Raw genomic sequence first — 18,711 nt, forward strand, 5'->3', positions numbered from 1 at the left:
AGCAACTCGCTTGGAAATTCTCACGAGAGCTGCCACACATGGGATTAGCCACAGGTACATCTTAGCGAATTTTAGATAGATAGATAGATAGATAGATAGATAGATAGATAGATAGATAGATAGATAGACAGTTGAATAACATTTTTCAGGCACAATGGTTCTCAGAGCAGTTAGCAATAATAAAATTAGCCTTATAGAAGGAAGATATTGTCCTCACACTGGCAAATCCAGAATACCAGATGTATTGATAGCATCACAATGGTATTATGTGGCTTCTGCTTTACTCTCCTGAAAACATGAGCCAAAGAAGGCACTAGAAGAAGCGGGGGTGGGGGGGAGACATGTTTTTCACACTCCTCTCTCTGGTCCACCAGGTGTTCCGCTTTTGCTACTGCTCGGGGCAGATGGTCTCAGTGGTTCCAAGCCCTTAAACATTTGCAGATGCCCATCTTTCTTCTATGTCTTTCTGACCCTCCCTTTATTTCTTCTGCTCTCTCTCTCCAGCCCCACCCAGATTCCTTTCTTTTTAGCAGGGGAGAGAAACTGGCCCTATCCAGCCCCAGCACAGCTTGCTTCCAGTGGTGGTTTCTGGTGTCTACTTTCTGTGTCTTTTTAGACTGTGAGCCCTTTGGGGATAGGAAACCATCGCATTCTTATCATTTTATTGTTTTTTCCTGTGTAAACTGTGCTGATACATTTAATTTTTTTTTTTTTTTTTGGTGAAAAGTGCTGTGTAGGTACTAGTAACATTAATATTCCACCCTTTCCACTCTAATGCTCAAGGTAGATTATTCACAATGGTGATTCACCAAGTCAAGCACGGTATACCAACCATGTATTGTGGCCTGCCAAAGTGCTCAATAAGCCTCCTGTTACTGCAGTACTAAAAGCCTCCTGTTACAGCAGCACTCAGTTTTAGCTAACTGTGCAAAGAGGCACCTTTTAAAAGTGATTATTCTGTTTATTTGGCAGAGGGAGAGTAACTGGCCCTATCCATCCCCAGCACAGCATCCCTCCAACAATTATTGCCGGTGTCTATCTTATGTTTCTGTTTCAGATTGTGAGCCCTTTGGGGACAGGGAGCCATCTTTATTTCTTTATTTATTTTTATTTCTCTGTGTAAACCACCTTGGGAACTTCTGTTGAATAGTGGTATATAAATATTCGTCGTATTTGTCGTATTTGGCATATTCGTATTCATATTCAGTACTGGAAAGGCAATGAGAAAAAGGTCATCTCCTCTCTTAGGGATGTTCACAAATAGAATTTTCAGATTCAATTTGAATTTGTATTGAAACTGGCCAATCAATTCAAATTTGAATTGAATTGGCCTGAAACAGGCTGATTCAATTTGAACCTATTTGGGCTCCTTTTTTGACCAATCAGGGTGCCTGAATGGTTTTTAAAAGGTGCAAAGGTGTTGTCAAAAGGTGTTCCAAAAGGTGTTGTCAAATTGATTTGAATCTATTTGAATTCAAATCAGAAAGATTTGATTCAAATTTGAATCATTTGAATCAGCCAGATTTGAGTTAGATTGATTTGAATTTGAATTGATTCGCACATCCCTATCCTCTCTTTCTCGGCTATCAGGCAAATGTGGCTTCCTATCTCCAGCCCTGGCTTATGCCAATCACCTCACTGTCTTCTGTATGATTGGCCACTGATTCAGCAGACCATCACTACTGTATTGTCTACTGTCTGTAGAATCTGTGGATGGCGTGGTAATTATGACATCAACACTTGCACGACCAATCCCTCTGCTGCCCCCGCCAGCTGATTTACATGCTTGGATTCCATTGGTTGGCATGATGCTGCGAGAAGCTTCAGATGTAGCAAGAAACAGAGAACGAAACCAATGCTGTAGATGATTTACATAGCCGATAAAGACAAGAAATGCAATTTTGTAATGTTTCCCTTTGATGTTTTCCCATCCCATACACAGGACGAGTGGTGTTTCGTTGGGCTCCAGCAGTGTTAGAACAATTCAGGATGCAGTTTCTCTGCCCCCTTTCAGCAGTATGGTTTGAAAAGACAATTTTAATTAAGTCTCTGGGTTTTGTTTTGCATGCATTTCATGGTTTCAGTGTGCCAAAGAGTGGTTCCCTTCATGTTTGTTTCAGACAGCTGCGCTGAGAAAAATGGAGACAACTTGATTTTAACAGATGTCAAGGATGGTTAGGACAATAGCCAAGACATTCGATGGTAAGACGAATTGCCTTGTGGAAGCTTATGCGGGATCTTATGGGCAAATACAGATTTATCACTGTATTTTCTAACAATGCAGTAAAAACAGTTACGTAGATTTATGTAGGAGCAAAACAGGTCTAAAGAATGACCACTGCTTTCCTTTATACATTAGAGCAGGGGTTCCCAACCTGTGGTGCTCCAGATCGTGTTAAACTACAACTCCCATCATCCCCAGCCACAATAAATTGTCACTAAGGACCATGGAAATTGTAGTTCAACAAGATCTGGAGGGCCACAGGTTGGGAACCTCTGCATTAGAGGAATCTTCAGGCCTGTAGCAAGACTTTTCTGGAGGGTGAGGAGGCCCTAAAGGAACACAGATTGGATGTATATCAGGTTACCGGCCAATGAATATAGGTAGCCTAATGTGGTCAATGGTATTTAATTGTATTAAAGGGAGGCGAGAAATCGGGCCCACCTAGATTGGATTTTGGCAGTGCACATGCCTTCAAAGTGTTTTCAAAAGTTTGTAACGGAGCATATTACTTAAATATTATTCAGGTCTACATTGGTTCCTTGATACATTTACGGGTCCAGTTCAAGGTGCTGGTTATCACCTATAAAATTCTAAACGATTCATATCCATGGTCCTTGACAGGAGATCAACTTCCATACAAATTTGCCTGCTCGTTGAGATCTGTGTCCCATCTCCTTCTGAGGTAAGTTTAGCAGGTGTGTGGGAGAGGGCCTTCCCTGAGGAGGTGTCTAGGCATTGTTTCTAAGGCTTCGTCCCTTACAACAGGGGTTCTCAAACTTGGGTGCAAATGTTGCACTCTCATCATTCCCAACCACAATAAAGTCCAGTCATTGTGGCTGGATATAATGGGAACTGCAGTCCGACAACATCAGGCAGTTGGAGAACCTTGCCTGAGAAGACACATCTGACTCCCTCTATTTTTAGCTTCGGATGGTTGGGCAAATACCTAATTACATGTTTATAGTATACTAATATTAGGTATACTATACTTTCATATAGCACTTCTTGGTAGAGATGTGCACAAAATGGATTTTGTGATTTGTTTTGAGCTGGTCTACCAACTGGGGTCGGCAGGTAGACCAGTCCTCTGAGGTGGGCTGACGTGCCAAGTCCAGAGTGGAGGGCTGATCAGCTCACCACGCCCAATCGTTAGACCAGCTCTCCCCAGAAAAACAGCACTGTTTTTCTGAGGAGAGCTAATCTGGTTGGGGTCAGCAGGTAGAACAGCCCTCTGTTCTGAACTTGGCGTGTTGGCCTGCCTCGGAGGACTAGTCTATCCACTGACCCCAATTGGTAGACCAGCTCTCCCCAGAAAAACACGCCTCAAAATGGTGCTCGAAACACACAAAGCAATTCAAGTTGAAATGAGGCTGTTTCATTTTGAGCTCGAAACAGGCCCTTTATTTTAAGGGTGTTGTTTCGAGTTCAAAAGACATGAAACAGTCTGTTTCCAGCTCAAATCAATTCCAGCCCAAATCAGTTTGCACATCTCTACTTGTTGAGTGTGCAAAACATTTATGCATTGTCTTGATGTAATCCATATAACAACTCTGTAAGGTAGGTATTATTATCCCTATCTTGTGACTGAGGCTAAGAAGGAGTAGCTTTCCTAGTGAATTCATGGCAGAGGGAAGATTCGAACTAGGGAAGTCGTCTCTGTAAACAGTCTTTTAGTCATCACATTACACCAGCTCTTGGGTGAGTTACTCCACTGAGTTTTTAATGCAGAGTGGCTTTCCCCCTGGATTGTTTTACTATATTGACTCTGTCTTTGTATTGCTGCTCTCTCTTCTAAATTGGGTGTTTTTAGTATATTATGCCTTTTAGTTCTCTGTGAGTTGCTTGGGGGTGGGGAACATCAGCTGAAAAGCAGCATAACAAAATAGCAAAGAAACCAAAATTAGTAAAATAAAATGTAATTGTATACAATTTAAAAATAAGGGCCTTGCATTTGTCAGTTGCCTTTATGCCTTTGCATTTGTTGGGAGAACACCAGAAGGTGGGAGCAAAATTTACTTCTTGAGGAGCAATTGAGCCTTCAAGTTTTGTGAGTCTGAATAAAAGGGGTTGGAGACAGCTGAGTCAGAGGGCTTTCCCCGCTACCTCATTCTGGAGCTCTCCCACCCAGCTGCTGCTTAGCACAGGATCACTGCCAGCACCACCAGCCTTCTTTTTAACACGCACACAAGCCAAAAACGGGAGGGTGTGCAGCTCCCAAACTGGGGTAGGAGGCGTCTCCTACCCAGAGGCACTCTAACCCCCGGACCTTGGGGCCCTGGTCTGTGGCCTCCAAGGTCCAGGGGGGACTCCAAATGGCTGAGGGGAGCTCCTAGAGCCAACACCTGTGCCTGCTCACCATGCCGCAGCTAACCTACCGTACAGAGCAACAAAGTACCAGCGCTTCAAGAGAAGTGCCCATGTTTCATGTGTCAAATTTCGATGCCTCGCCTTCCCCTAGAACCACTCTGTGCAACACAGAAGTGTGTCCTTGAGGGCTGTGGAGACCTCAAGGAGATCTCCTGGAAGCACCTCTGTGCCACCTGAAAAGTTGTCCCTGAGGGCTGCACGGCCCTCAGAGACATATTTCCCATATTGCACAAAGTGCTTTGGACAGAAGGAGAGGTTGCTGGAATCCACCCCCACCCCCACCATCTCATGGCTGAGCTACATCAGCCAATAAATATGAGAAGAGGGTGTTAAAAACATGTCATGCTTGCAACAAGATTGGGGTTAAAAATGGATAAAAAGGGTTGAAGACTCTCGGTCTAAATGCAGTCTTGGGTCCCTTCAGATTCCTAAGGCCCTTGCTCTCTGATCTCCCTGCTGCTCTGAAAGCTGGCATTTCCCACCAACATATCACAGCCGAATAAGCACATGAAAAGACTGAGCTAAGAGAACCCACCCAGTGAGTAAATTCTCTTTTTCAGAAGGGATTTTTTTTTTTGCCTCCTGAAATAAATCTCCCAGAGCTTTCCAGCCTAGAGAAAGCTTAAAGACAGTCAATGGGAGAACGAGGAAGGGTGGGTGGGATGACAAAACATTATGACAGGAGAAACTGTAAAACACACATTGTGAAAATCAGCCGAGAGCAGAACAGCTTTTATGTCAGTCACTGTGTGGGAGATGTCAAGAAGATGCTTCTCTCTTCCTTTCTTGTCTTCCTTTTTTGTATTGGGGAAAACACACACACACACACACACACACACACACACACACACACACACAGAGCCCACTACCCATAGTGGCAGCTCAACTGCACTGAAAATGCATCATCTCGCCCCTGATTCAGAATCCTTCACCTTGCACAAGCTGTAATTTGAAATCGGGGCCAGAAAACTCAGTCCCAGGACCAGAACACTTGTAGGGTGCATTTCCTTTGCCATTCAATTTGTCATGGATGTAGCATGGAAAAAGGTGATTAGAGCTCTGGAATCAATGGGACAATTATGAATAGAGTGCCTCTGAACATATACAGAGTGTATCTCCTTCACCTCTGTGTTTATCTAGCTCTGTTTATTTAGCCTGAGAGAAGGTTGTTGGAGCCCTGGAACCAATGAAACAATAGAATGGCTTGGATCCACTCATGAAAGGTGCCTCTGCCCAGTTTTGAGGGATTGTATCTACCATTACAGCCATTCCCAGAATGTCACATCACATCATTCCTAAGGGTCCTCTAGCCCTCAGGAATGATTTTGGGGGAGCTCAGTGAGCTGTAGATGCAGGAACAAAGGAAAATTCCTTGCATAATCATTGTTCAATCTGCACGGGTCTGGAGGCAAGATGTTGCCTGCAAAGCATATTCAAAGTGTATTTCCTCCTAGGGTTATCTGGGTGAGGAAGTATAAAATTTAATAAGCAAACAAACAAATACTTCCACCTCCACCACAGAGTTTTCAAAATATTAAGCAGGAGAGGAAATGGCATTTATGATAGGGCTAGTTCAGATGTAATGCAGAACCTCAGTTAAAGCCTGCTCCTACGTAATGTCCTCAAGTGTCAGGAATATACACTCCCCATTCCGATCCCCACATGAGCATCTTCATCCGATTAGGTTAAAATACATGCATGACATCCAAACTGACCAAGCTTGGTTTATTCTAACCTCCATACTTGAAATAAACCGTGATGTGCAGCTGGCTTCAAACCTTGGTTTCAGATCATGGTTTATTGCAAATAAGTAGGCTAGAATAAACCAAGTTTGGGCAATTCAGATGTCATGAGTGATCTTGATTTATTTTAACCTAAATCGGATGTAGATGCTCATGTGGGCATGGGTGCGGGGGCTTATCGCTCCCAAGGCTTGGGGATATTGTCTAGAACCAGGTTTTAACCAAGATGCTGTGTGAACTAGCCCATAATTGAACTAATTCAAACCAAAGCTGACCAAAGACCAGGTTTCTACAAAACTACCCTGAATCAAAGTCAGGAGTTGAAAAGTTCTTCTCAGCCCATGTGTTGGGACTGAGGTCAATCATTCCCTTTTACCAACATGAAAGTTGTGCTTGGGACAATGAAAGTGACAACCTGTGAGCCCATAGGTGGATTCTTGCCCATAGATGAAGACATCTATAGGGCTAAACCGGTTTGGTTCGAACTGCCAACACTTTACTTAGGAAAGGAGTTGGGCAAGATGGCCACAAAGCTGTGTCTATTCAGCACTGGATCCAAACATCGCCCTGGGAGCAGATTATATATTTATTTAAAGCATTTATCTCCTACCATTCAGCCCTACAAAAGGGTCCCTAAGGGAGTTCACAAGAAATTCCCCCCCCCAAAAGTGCAATATATCAAAACAAAGAAATGCACAAAAGCAAGACCAGGAAAAACCAAATGGTGACCAAGAACTAAAATCACATCATCCTGAACACCTGGCAGAACAAATTGGTCTTTGCCACCTGGGGACTATATAGGCCTCCTAAGGGAGAACATATTACAATCAAGGGGCCTTGATTGAGAAGGCTCATTTCTGCATCCCAGCCCAATTGATCCCTGTCAGCAATGAGATGCATTGCTTACAAAGAACAGCTGGCATCTTGCTTAAATTATTCAAATATATTTTATGCTGTAGAGTAAAGTTTGTGGTCTAAAGCATAGATTTGTTCCTAGCTGCTAACTGGAAGTTATGTCTTGCCCTGGTCTAAGCATGGCAAGCCCTTCCATGAGGCAAGGTGAGGCAGTTGTCTTAGACACAGGTGTGGTAAGGGGTGCAGAGGGTGGTAAGGGCCATCCCCCACCCCACGGACTCCACCCTGTCATCCAGTGTCACTGCACTCCATTGCCCCGCTAGGGCAGTCTATTCATTTCTCCCACCTTCTGAACATAGGAAGCTGTGAGTCAGACCCTTGGTCCATTGAGCTCAGTATTGTCTACACTAACTGGCAGCAGCTCTCCAAGGTTTCAGGCAGGAATCTCTATCAGCCCTGTCTTGGAAATGCTGCCAGGGAGGGAACTTGGGACCTTCTACATGCAGTGCAGCGGCTGTACAACTGAGCTACAGCCATATTGCACCTGCAAGTTCACGTCCGGCAGAGTTTTTCAGGGTTGTGAGAGGGCTAGTATGTGCCCCTCTTCCCTTGAATCAGAATCTTGAACCATCGATTACACACTATGATGTGTTTAATGGATTATTTGCGGGGGGAAATATCTCGTATTCGGGCCGACTTAGACTCAGTTTCCACAATTACTGCAGTGTCCAATGCGGAGGTGTCCAGTGACTCCTCTTGTGTGGTTAGGTTGGATCATGCTTGGCTGGGTGACCATACCACCCGGGACAGACTAAAGAGGATTTGGGACCACACACACCCCCAGGGCAGTGGTGGCCCTGGACGTTGGCCCCAAAGTCCAGGGGTAAGAGCACCTCTGGGGACAGAGGGGACAGAGTAGAACCAGGCAAAGAGTAGACAGAAGGATGTGCTAGCTAGTCAAAGAGATCAAATGGCCATAAGAAAGATGAGATTGAATGGCCATTATACACCAGGTAACAGATTCAGTGTATAGGTGCTTATATGCCAGTGCCAGAAGCCTCTGAGCCAAGATGAGATAGCTGGAGTGCTTGGTTGCTAATGAAAACATAGATAAAGTGGATGTAATGGAAACATGGTGGAACAGTGAGGAACAAGTGAGACACTGATGTCTGGATATAAACTCTATAGAAAGTCCCCACAAAAATGAGGGGATTGGTAAAAAGGAAGCTGAAAGGGCAAGGCAGAAGGGTCAAATCACTCCAGAAAGCAAGGGACTTATTTAAAACCACAATAATAGAAGCTCAGTTAGTATACCAAGAAGGAACATAGCAGCATAGGAAGCTGCCATATACTGAGTCAGACCCTTGGTCCATCTAGCTCAGTATTGTCTACACAGACTGAAAGCGGCTTCTCCAAGGTTGCAGGCAGGAGTCTCTCTCAGCCCTGTCTTGGAGATGCTGCCAGGGAGGGAACTTGGAACCTAGATGCTCTTCCCAGAGTGGCTCAATCCCCTGAGGGGAATCTCTTCCAGTGCTCACACTTCTAGTCTCCCATTCAAATGCAACCAGGGCAGACCCTGCTTAGCTAAGGGGACAAGTCATGCTTGCTACCACAAAACCAGCTCTCCTCTCTTCGAGAGGAAGGAGGAAAGGTACCTCCAAGTTCAGGAGGATGCCAGCATGGTTAACAAGTAAAGTAAGGGAAGCTATAAAAGGGGGAAAGACTTCCTTCAGAAATGGGAGTCCTGCCCGAAAGAAGAGAACAGGAAGGAACATAAACCCTGGCAAAAGAAATGCCATCACTTTTTGCCCTTACTTCCAATTTGCTGAGTTCAGATGTGTGGCTTGGGAAACCAGAAGTGAAGAGACCTCCAGTTTCCTATTTTGTCTGAACTCGGCCAATGTTTCTTACCTTGCGGGGGACTGGGATGCATTAATGATGAAACATCTGTGCCAAATTCCAGCTTCCTGTCTCTTGTGGAAGTGCTTCAACAAGCGTTGATGATACACCTGTCAATGAGTGAACCCAAGCCTCTTTGTACATAGAAGGACATTTACTTAATATTTATTAATTAGACTTAAGATTTACCTTTTTAAAAGAAATACCCCTGATGGCTGAACGTGGAACTGAATGTAAATGTTGCCATTTTAAATTAGAATGCTGAACCATCAGCCACGTTTTGAGTGCATCTAAAATGTCGTTTCAGATTTACTCTCCCCCTCCTGTGTGGTTTTGCACCAATGAAGCATCGTGTCCAAGTTGTGTTGGCTGAAACGTTTCTTTGCTGCATTTTAAGGTGCTACTGACTCCTCTCGGCAAGCACCCCGGCCCCTTCCCATGGAAACTCAGCCCGGAAAAGAAGCTACTCTTCCCCCAATATTCGAGGACAAGCAGGATTTCTCCAGAACAAGGCAGGATCATCAGGTTTCAGAGAAGGGAATTTTGCTGAAGCTATTTTAAAACCCCCAATGGCTTATGCTTTTGCCTCCATTGTTACCAATGATAAATAAATACAAGGGAGAGAAGAGAAGGGAGCCTATGGGGGGTAAAGACAGAGCATTATTGGAAACCAAATCCCATCCCCAGCATGGAAGCTCTGCGGTGTTTAATGGAATCTTTTCTTCCTGTGACCCCCAAGGCGGCAAAGAAGCAGCAGTAGAAGGACCAATGGAGAGACTCCCCTTGCTGTTGCCCGACTTACAGCTCTCTCTCTCTCTCATGGGCCAGGGTGGGAATACAAGGAACTGGCCCCTACACCCTCCCCACTTTGCCTCCTTCCCCCAAACCTTCTCCATGCTGCCGTTATTTTATTTCGAATGAGTGAAAGCTCCGTTCTTGTGATGGGTGGATCTGCAGGGAGGAGTGCCTGGTTGATTGTCTGGGCCTCTGCAGGGATGCGGTGGGACTCCCAGAATCACAGAAGCAGGGACTGTTAGAACTGGAGGGAATCTTGTAGAACTTCTAGCCTGCTAACTGGAGGTTAGAGAGGGCTAACTGGGCTGGAGAGCTGGTCTTGTGGTAGCAAGCATGACTTGTCCCCATAGCTAAGCAGGGTCTGCCCTGGTTGCATATGAATGGGAGACAAGCACTGTAAGGTATTCTCCTCAGGGTATGGATCCGCTCTGGGAAGAGCAGAAGGTTCCAAGTTCCCTCCCTGGCAGCATCTCCAAGATAGGGCTGAGAGAGATTCCTGCCTGCAACCTTGGAGAAGCCGCTGCCAGTCTGTGAAGACAATACTGAGCTAGATAGACCAAGGGTCTGACTCAGTATATGGCAGTTTCCTATGTTTCCTAACTGAGCAAAGAGGCACCTTTTAAAAGCGGCCATTCTCTTTATTGAGCAGAGGGAGAGCAACTGGCCCTCTCCATCCCAGCACAGCATTTTATTTTATTTTATTTTTATTTTTCCAGTAAATTGGTTTGAGAACTTTTGTTGAAAGGTGACATACAAACATTTGTTGTTGTTGTTGTTGTTGTAGTCCAGAGACCTGCCCAGTGCAGGACTTTGCTCATAGAGACACATGACTGCGCACATCCTCATGGGAGAGGAAGAGAGCTGTTCTTGTGCACCTGGTTGCTTATGAAAGGGAAACTAGAAGTGTGAGCACTGTAAGATATTCCCCTCAGGGAATGGAGCCTCTCTGGGAAGAGCAAACGGTTTCACATTCCCTCCCTGGCTTCTCCAAGACGGGGTGGAGAGAGATTCCTGCTTGCAATCTTGGAGAAGCTGCTACCCGTCTGTGAAGACAATACTGAGCTAGATAGACCAATGATCTGACTAAGTATACGGCATTCCTATGTTCCTCATATATTCATGCAACATCAACAGTGAAGAGCAAAGAGTGACCTGTCACCCAGACAGTGGTGCCGTCTCCCCCACTCAGGGGCCCGGGGACATTTGTCCCCCCTTTGCTCAACTGTAGCTATGGACTGAGACAGTCTAGGCCTGCAATCAATACTTGGAAAACAAGGCTGCCAACCTTTATGTGACAATAACTAAGCATATCTGGCAATCAAGCCAAAATGCTGGCGTTTACAAAAATGAAAAACCAGGTCCAAAAGCGCTGCATGGCTGATGGTTTGTTCTTCTGTTCGGCTGGCTATCCTGCCACCAGCTGCAGCACTAAATGGGTTGACCTCTCATAGGAACAATAGGAAGCTGCCATATACTGAGTCAGACCGTAGGTCCATCTAGCTCAGTATTGTCTTCACAGACTGGCAGCGGCTTCTCCAAGGTTGCAGGCAGGCATCTCTCTCAGCCCTATCTTGGAGAAGCCAGGGAGGGAACTTGAAACCTTCTGCTCTTCCCAGAGCGGCTCCATCACCTAAGCAGAATATCTTACAGTGCTCACACTTCTAGTCTCCCATTCAAATGCAATCAGGGCAGATGCTGCTTAGCTAAGGGGACAAGTCATGCTTGCTACCACACGACCAGCTCTCCTCCCATGGTAGTAGGATTCTATGTTAAAAAATATTTCTGAGCAAATATGTGTGTGTGGAAGTATCAGCATGCTTGGGGGCAGGGGGTGAGAAACGAGGCCTTGCTGCAAATGCCCACTTCTTCACCAAGTCCTGATGATTCTTTTGCAGCAAAGGCATGGGCTGAGGACAAGATGGCAGGGTCTAGAGGCCCTTCTGCATTGTTTGTCCCAGGGCCAACTCCAGCCTGGCCACACCCCTGAACTGTATATTGAGATAGTGTGGTGAAAGAGGGCAGGAGCAGGAACAGGGAGCCTGGATTCAATCCCCACTAAGCCATGAAATGCTTTGAGTAAGCTGGACCCGTCCCACAATCCTCACCTGAGTAGGAAGAACACCCAGCCAAGGGCTCTCCCATCTGTGGTCGTATGAACTAGGGGTGTGGATGAATCAAAATCTTCAAGATAAGATTGAATTGCAGACCCCTCAAACTGATTCATTGAAAACAGGTGGCTTGCCTGCTGCCTCAACAAATCAGCCCCCAATCACCTGATTCAATTTGGGTGGTTTGCATGCCATTCTGAGGCCCATTTTGCTGAGGAAATGGGCCTCAAAATGGTGCTTTTTTTCCCTGGGGAAAGCTGGTCTACCAATTGGGATCAGCAGGTAGACCAGCCCTCTGCTCCGGACTTATGTTCATAAGAACATAAGAACAGCCCTGCTGGATCAGGCCCAAGGAAACCCATCTAGTCCAGCATCCTGTTTCACACAGTGGCCCACCAGATGCCGCTGGGAAGTCCACAGACAGGAGCTGAGGGCATGCCCTCTTTCCTGCTGTTACTCCCCCGCAACTAGTACTCAGAGGCATCCTGCCTTTGAGGCTGGAGGTGGCCTATAGCCCTCCGACTAGTAGCTGTCAATAGACCTCTCCTCCATGAAGTGATCCAAACCTCTCTTAAAGCCATCCAGGTTGTTGGCTGTCACCACATCTTGTGGCAGAGAATTCCACAACTTGATTATGTGTTGTGTTAAAAAATACCTCTGTTTGTTGGTCCTAAATTTCCTGGCAATCAATTTCATGGGATGACCCTGGTGCTAGTGTTATGTGTGTGAGAGAGTTATTTCTCCCTATCCACTTTCTCCACACCATGCATGATTTTATAGATCTCTATCATGCCTCCCCGCAGTCATCTTTTTTCTAAACTAAAAAGCCCCAGGTGTTGTAGTCTTGCCTCATAAGAAAGGTGCTCTAGGCCCCTGATCATCTTGGTTGCCCTCTTCTGTACCTTTTCCAGTTCTACAATGTCCTTTTTAAGATGTGGTGACCAGAATTGTATGCAGTACTCCAGGTGTGGCCACACCATAGTTTTGTATAAGGGCATTATAATATGAGCCGTTTTATTTTCAATCCCCTTCCTAATGATCCCTAGCATGGATTTTGCCTTTTTCACAGCTGCCGCACATTGAGTCGACACTTTCAATGAGCTGTCCACCACCACCCCAAGATCCCTCTCCTGGTCAGTCACCGACAGCTCAGATCCCATCAGCATATACTTGAAGTTGGAGTTTTTTGTCTCAATGTGTATCACTTTACATTTGCCAGCACTGAACCGCATTTGCCACTTGGTTGCCAACTCATCCAGTTTGGAGAGATCTTTTTGGAGCTCCTCACAATCCCTTTTGGATTTCACATCATCCTGCCTTGAAGGACAAGTGTACCCAGGTAGACCTGTCCTCCAAAGCAGGCTGAAGCGCCATAGTCCAGAGTGGGGGGCTGGTCTACCTGCCAACCCTGATTAGTAGACTGGTTCTACTGTTTTTCTGGGTAGACTTGTACTCCAAGGCAGGCTGATGCTCCGATCCCAATTGGTAGACCACCTCTCATGAGTTCACATGACTGCAGATTGGGCTCAGGCCCAGGTCTCCTGCCCTGGCTGGGTGCTCGTCCTACCTAGATGAGGATTGTGTGTGTGAACTAGCTTACTCACTTTCCCTCTCTGGTCACATAATTGTTCAGATCTAGCTTTAATGTGGGTTAATATTAACATTAATGTGATTGTGTGAATTCCTGCCAGGATGGTTTATGGCGTGAGATGAATCTGAGATTCCTGCCCAGGCAGGAGGGTTCGCACAATCACGCTAATGTTGGTCACCCACATTAGACCTAGATTTGCACAGATGTGTGAATCAGTTCTCTCTCTCTCCCTCCCTCCCTCCCTCATTCTCCCCCCTTAACCTTCAAAGCACAATGTAAATTATCCTGAGCTTCTTGAAGGGATGGATACAAATGCAATAAATAAATAAATAAATAAATAAATAAATAGCACATGTTCACTAAGGCAGGGGTTCTCAACTGTGTGGCTCCTCAGATGTTGTTGGACTTCAACTCCCATCATCCCCAGCTATAACTGTAAGTCATTTTTAACAGGGTGATATAAAAATATCATAGACACATAGATAGATATGAATACAACGAATATTTATATACCGCTTTTAAACCAAAGTCCCCAAAGAGGTTCACATAGATATAACTAAATAAATAAAATGGCTCCCTATCCTCCAAAGGGTTCAGAATCTAAAAAAGAAATATAAGATCGACACCAGCAACAGCCACTGGAGGGATGCTGTGCTGGGGATGGATAGGGCCAGTTGCTCTCCCCATCTGAATAAAGAGACCAAAGGCCATCATAGCTGGAAATGATGGGGATTTAGTCCAACCATATCTGGGTACCCACATTTGAGAATCCCTGTTTTAAGCAATTCTCTTGCTTTATACATTTCCATTAATGCACATTACTAAACTGTGGGGGGCTGTGTTTTAAAAAAAAGAGTAGACCACACACTGAACTTAGCTCACCCTGCCTTCTAAATGCAATCTTTCTATGATTTTAATTTACCTCCCACATTGTGTTCCACAATGAGGCCTCACCCTTGCCCTTCAAACCTTGTTCACATACCAAGCTGTGGAAGGCAAGGCCTTGACCCACATTTCAGGGGGGTGGGGGTTTGTTCTTTTGCACACCTCATCCATCCTCTCGGGGTTTGCTGGAAAGAAGCCTCCTAACGTCATGAGAGTCGTAATTAAAATGATGACATGAGTGTGCAGATCAGATGTTAACACTCTAGCTCAGAGGTTCCCAGCCTTGGGTCCCCAGATGCTGTTGAACTACAACTCCCATCGTCCCCAGCCCAAGAGCAGTGGTGCACCTAGGTAATTTTGGAACCTGGACCTAAAGGCCTTTGGAGATCTCCCTCCCCTGAAAATTAAACATCATCATGCTCAGCTGGGTGACCACACCACCCAGACAAACCAAAGAGGATTTGGGGAGGCCCAGGGAGCTGTGGAGGCCCTGGCATTCGGCCTGGGAGTGCAGGGGTAAGAGCACCTCTGCCCAAGAGCCATTTGGGGGACTCAAGGTTGGGGATTCCGGCTCTAGCTGGTACGTGAACATCTGTGATGTCAACTTCTCAATCAACACTCTGATTCAAGCAAACTAGACATTTAATGAAGGATGTCTCCGAATATACCTCAGAATGCTCTGGATACTTTCCCCCCAGAACTTGACACCCAGGGCAACCTGGCTCTAATGATTTTGAAACTGGCTTACAAGACTCAAGGGGTGGGGGTACACAATAGGGGTTTATAACCTCAGATGCGGGGTGGAGAAAGAAGAGGCAGGGATGGGGCCGTAGTCTAGTCTTAGAGCATCTGCTTGCATGCAGAAGGTCCAGGTTCAGTCCTCAGCATCTCCAGGTAAGGCTGGGGAAGACCCCTATCTAAAGCCCTAGAGAGTGGCTGATAGTGAAGCGATGATCTGATTCAGTAGAAGGCAGTTTTCTCCCTCACTCATAATGAAGAAATCAGCATCACCTGATGAAACTCTAGGGCGGTAGATTTGGAATAGACAAGGTTCGGGATAGATAAATGGAGGACGTCTTCACAAAATACATAATTCACATATTTATTTGTTTATGTGTTTATTTGTTTGTTTGTTTATTTATTTATTTTAATGTATCCTGTCTTTCTCTGCAGATTCAAGGCACCTATTCACCCAGGCTTTTATTGTTTTAACAGTTTTAACATCGTTTTAAAACATTTTAAAATTTAAATTGTTGTAATGTTTTAACTTTTGCTATGTCATTTATTTTGTTTTTAACTTCTGTTCGAAGTTTTATGTTGTCACTTATTTTAACGAATGTTTTAACTTTTTGTTTGCTTGCTTGTTGTAAACTACCCAGAGACGTGAGTTTGGGGCGGTATAGAAAAATGTCAAATAAATAAATAAATAAAACATATGGAATTTGCTTGTGATGGGCACTTAACTTGAATGACTTTAATGGGAGATTAGACAGAGGAGGAGGAGGAAGAGGAGGAAGAGAAAGATCAATTGCTATTAGAGAAGGAGAGTTAAATGGAGCTTCCATGTTCAGAGGCAGTATACCACTGGACACCATATGCAGGGGACATACAACCATCGAGAGGGCTGTTGCCTTCATCGCTTGCTTGCGGCCTCTTTCTGGTTGCCCAAGCAGGTCGCTGGACTCAGTGGACCTGTGGTCTTTGATTCCGTAAAACTCTTCTTGGGTTCTTTTATGTTAAGGAGCTGGTCGCAAGACTTGTTTGCTCTGGCAGGACTCACCCGTAGACCATGTGAGGCTTCTGTCACAAGCGTGACCCAGAAAGAGAAAGCAGGAAATCGCTAGATGAAGTAATGGCCTATACAAGATCGGACAAACTTGATTCTCAAGCACTTCCACTGAGGCAGGAGTTCCCAAGCTTGGCTCCCCAGACGTTGTTGGACTACAACTCCCATCATCCCCGGCCACAACTGGGGCTGGGGGTGATGGGTGCCGTAGTCCAACATCATCTGAGGAGCCAGGCATAGAAACCCTTGCACGTAGAGGTACACTTGGGTAATTTGGGAGCCTGGACCTAAAGGCCTTTGGCGCCTCCCCCCGCACCTGCTGCAAGTTAAGCATCATCCCCCTACACACACACACACCATGACAAACACAGTCAAAAAGACTGTGGGCTCTTGAGGACACAAACAGCAACTGAACTCACAAGAATGTGAGGATATAAAACAGGTCTATTTATGCAAATATGCATTCGCAGCAACATTTCAACACGCAACTTCACGTATTCCCATCCCACATATTTCTTTCCCCACACGCCCCTCTGTCTGTAAAGCACCCGGCACAGCTCACATCCACACTCAGCCACCCAGCAGGCCAGCAGAGACCACACTAGCCAGGACAGACTCAAGAGGATTTGGGGGGCCCAGTGTGGAGGCCCTGGACTTTGGCCCCTAAGTCCAAGGGTAAGCGTGTCACTGCTTGCACAAAGCATGGTGGAAATGAACTCCAATCCTTGACACAGTTGAGTCAGGGGCAAAACTGGTCAGTTGACCCAGACACTAGGCTGCTGGCCAGAAGCTGGTTTGGCTCCCATCTCAATGGTGTCTTTATTGCACCCTTTTCATCTTTCCCATATACAGTAAACGAGCACAGGAAGCTACTTTACACTGACTCGTGCCATTTGCCCATCTAGCTTAATGTTGTCTACACACCAGGGGCTTCTCAAGCTTAGGTCTCCAGATGCTTTTGACTACAACTCCTGTCTTCCCCAGCCACAACGGCTATTGTGAGTGTGGATGATGAGAGTTGTAGTCCAACAACATCTGGGGACCCAAGCCAGGGGGGTCCCTGGCCGACACTGACCGTGATTCAAAGAAGTGTCTTCCCCCAGATGCCCTTCCCGATGGAGATGCCACCACCAAGGACTGAACCTGGGACCTTTTGTGTGCAAACTAAAGCAGGTGTTCTGCTGCTGGGCCACAGCTCCTCCCAAGGGCTGTCGTTCATGCCCCTGACAAAAAGCACAGTACTCCTCTACTACTACTACTACTACTACTGCTACTACTACTACTACTACTACTACAAATATTTATATACCGCTTTTCAACAGAAGTTCCCAAAGTGGTTTACATAGAGAATGAATGAATGAATGAATGAATATGGCTCCCTGTCCCCAAAGGGCTCATAATCTAAAAAGGAAACCTAAGGTAGACACCAGCAACAGCCACTGGAGGATTGCTGTGCTGGGGATGGTTAGGGCCAGTTGCTCTCCCCCTGCTCAATAAAGAGAATCCCCACTTTAAAAGGTGTCTCTTTGCTCAGTTAGCAGGGTCCACAATGGAAACCTGGGGAAATCCTCACTTACTTCTGCCCCTGATACTGAACAGTTCTGTCCCCCCAATGAAATCTTGTCTCAGTGCTACAAAAGGTCCCCAATTTTCTGTCCATGTAGGTGGGTATAATCTGTCCCTGTGCAAGAACATAAAGCTGACTGTGAAAAATGTTGGGCATGATCCAGCAAAATTTAATCACTTTAAAAGCCATTCATGTCAATAACAGAGAGTGAAGTGCGTGCTTAAATCTCGCCCACCAGAACTTAAAAAGTGCTTAACTTTATCCAGCTCAGGCTCCTTGGAAACAAGCAGCTAGAGAAAGTGACACCAGATTCTTGCAGTTGTAAACAGAGGTGCAGCTAGGTAATTTTGGAGCCTGGACCTAATGGGCTAATGGGACCCCGCACGAATAAACCTCCAGAATAAACCATCCCCAAAGCAGTTTACATAGATATAAATACATAAATAAAATGGCTCCATGTCCTCCAAAGGGCTCACAATCTAAAAAAGAAACAGAAGATAGACCCCAGCAACAGCCCCTGGAGGGATGCTGTGTTGGGGATGGATAGGGCGAGTTGCTCTCCCCCTGCTAAATAAAGAGAATCACCACTTCAAAAGATGTCTCTCTGCTTGCTTAGCAGGGGTACTAAATGACTGTGCATATACATACGTGCACTCACACACACGAGAGATTTAGCTTATTTCTTTTTTGAAGATCCACCTGAATATGCACATTTAGAAATGATGAAAACACCTGCAGAATACACGTTGAGCCGGGTCTCACGATCCGTGAGACCCGGTTTCTTCGGGTGAGCAGGGAGGGAGCCCTGGGCAGCCGGATCAGCCGCCCACACGATTGCCGGCTCCGAGACGGAGCCGGCTGGGGCTGGGGAGCTCGGGGGCTACACGGCCCC

General features: G+C 45.8%; 1 long non-coding RNA gene across 1 annotated transcript; it reads left to right on the plus strand.

Annotated features, from left to right (window-relative positions):
• Nucleotides 1–1,842: 1,842 nt before the first annotated feature.
• On the plus strand, nucleotides 1,843–9,718 carry LOC128350407 (uncharacterized). Its single transcript, XR_008319316.1, has 4 exons — nucleotides 1,843–2,016; nucleotides 2,121–2,202; nucleotides 2,846–2,906; nucleotides 9,395–9,718. It is a non-coding gene; the product is annotated as an uncharacterized LOC128350407 (long non-coding RNA).
• Nucleotides 9,719–18,711: the final 8,993 nt, after the last annotated feature.

The sequence above is a fragment of the Hemicordylus capensis genome, chromosome 1 (assembly GCF_027244095.1).
Source record: "Hemicordylus capensis ecotype Gifberg chromosome 1, rHemCap1.1.pri, whole genome shotgun sequence".
NCBI classification, from domain to species: domain Eukaryota; kingdom Metazoa; phylum Chordata; class Lepidosauria; order Squamata; family Cordylidae; genus Hemicordylus; species Hemicordylus capensis.